Raw genomic sequence first — 1,848 nt, forward strand, 5'->3', positions numbered from 1 at the left:
TTCTTTCTTTCTTTCTTTCTTTCTTTCTTTCTTTCTTTCTTTCTTTCTTTCTTTCTTTCTTTCTTTCTTTCTTTCTTTCTTTCTTTCTTTCTTTCACCAAGCTTTATCCAACTGAAATTGACGAATTCGCTTTCCTTTACACAATATTTTTTGTCCTTTCACTTTCCCCTACTTCTGCCATCCTCTCTAGATTTTCTGTGTAGGTGTGTGTCGCTGTGCGAGCGTGTCAGACGGCATGGCAGAAGGCCTCCCAGTACGCGTGGGCAGATATTAACACAAGCAAAAGGACGCATTGGGATTTCAAAGCCAAGTCCACGTCGTAAAAATTCAATTGATCTACAAATATTTGCCATTAACAGCAGCTTGACACCGTCCGCGCAAACCCACATAGAGATAACCTTTTATTTGAACAAAATACAAAAGTAAAAATTAACAAGTGAAAATTGTAATGAAATTTAAACTAAAGCTCTCTTTTTTTTACATATTTAATGCAATTTGTGGTTTTAACTGTAATGTTTCGGTACCCAGTCCGCCTGGAAGACATGTTTACAGGAAGTACAAAAGCTGAACCCATTGAAACAAACTTCTTAAAAGGCGAATGGTGTTTTCCGTCTTAACCGTCTTTCCCTCTGATCGGGCTCAATTTTCCGCCGTATAGCAGCAGTTTTTCGGGGGTCTTTGTGCAGATGGACGCGCAGCTTGCCGTGAACCGTCCTAACATCAGAGGAGCACCTCCACCACCCCATCCAGAATCTTCATTCTCTCTCTCCTGCTGTGGGAGTCATCTACTCGGGTCAGGATCACTTCACTCTGCCGAGCCGCCAGTAACGAATAACACAAAGGGAAAAACGAACATGTTTTGTGGATTCTTCAGATAGCTGGACAGAAGTCAGGGGAACAGCACCAGAAATGAAAGCGCAATTGTGAGTCACTCATCTGGGAAACAATACAGACTGATCACTGATCACCCGAGGCTCCTCTTGAGTCACTCTCCAATATCGCTCGCTGTCATTTAGTGTGGGTCCTTCTAGGGTCGCTCTGCACCCCGAACCTTTGCCGTTGGACCGACAATACTGTAATCAAAGAAAAAAGACTAAAGAAAATGAAAAGGTTCATCACTGGTCGCTGTGGTCAGGCACCGAGCCGAATGTGTGGAGCATTCTGCAGCAGACTAATAAGTGGGGGTGGGGAGAGACCGCGCGCCATGTGTCTGTATTTTTCTTTCTTTTTTTTCTTAGGTAAGGAAGTACCACATATCGAACAGTTCTCATGAGCTTGTGTGCCGCTGGTACGCTCCGATGTTGCGAATTTATTGGAAACATTGCGAATTAATGTCTCCTCCCAAACACTGCAGGCAAAAAATAAATTCTTGAGACTTGAGAGAGAGGTGCTTTAGTGTCTGTAACGGACGATGGTACGGCTGGAAATCAGGTTTGATTGTGATAAGCAGCGAACAAAAAGCAAAGTTTGAGTAAATACGCACCAGCGGTTTGGGAAAAAAATGCTACGTCCAAGTAAAAGAAAGATTGATTGTTCATCGTAGCTGGAGTGGATGGCGTCCACTGGTGTCCAAAGCGGCTGTTTTCCAGAGGGGTAAGCCACCAGCAGGAGATCCGGTAGGACACAAACAGACATAAAGCAGGTAAGATATGCTGAGACTTTCCTTCCGTTCTGTGTCCTCATCCCACGCTCCATAGCCCGTCACATCATGGATTATCTGTTGTGTAAACGTGAATAGTGTTTCTCCCTGTTCGAGATATTCATGGGCTGCACTTGCTTGCAGACCAGGACGGAAAAATGTGTGTGTATGTGTGTGTGTGTGTGTGTGTGTGTGTGTGTGTGTGTGTG

The 1,848-nt window shown here is 44.2% G+C and overlaps 1 protein-coding gene across 2 annotated transcripts in view; it reads left to right on the forward strand.

The window, feature by feature from the left end:
* Positions 1-1,848, forward strand: part of hoxb3a (homeobox B3a) — a 25,550-nt gene that overhangs the window by 3,782 nt on the left and 19,920 nt on the right. The window contains exon 1 of one of the 2 annotated variants that reach the window (XM_008415116.2): positions 120-1,642. The exons of the other annotated variant lie outside the window; for it this stretch is intronic. The gene's annotated coding sequence lies outside the window, so the exon portion shown is untranslated. Of the gene's footprint in view, positions 1-119; positions 1,643-1,848 lie in introns of those variants that run through there. 2 annotated transcript variants of the gene reach the window in all.

The sequence above is a fragment of the Poecilia reticulata genome, linkage group LG8 (genome assembly GCF_000633615.1).
Source record: "Poecilia reticulata strain Guanapo linkage group LG8, Guppy_female_1.0+MT, whole genome shotgun sequence".
Taxonomy (NCBI): domain Eukaryota; kingdom Metazoa; phylum Chordata; class Actinopteri; order Cyprinodontiformes; family Poeciliidae; genus Poecilia; species Poecilia reticulata.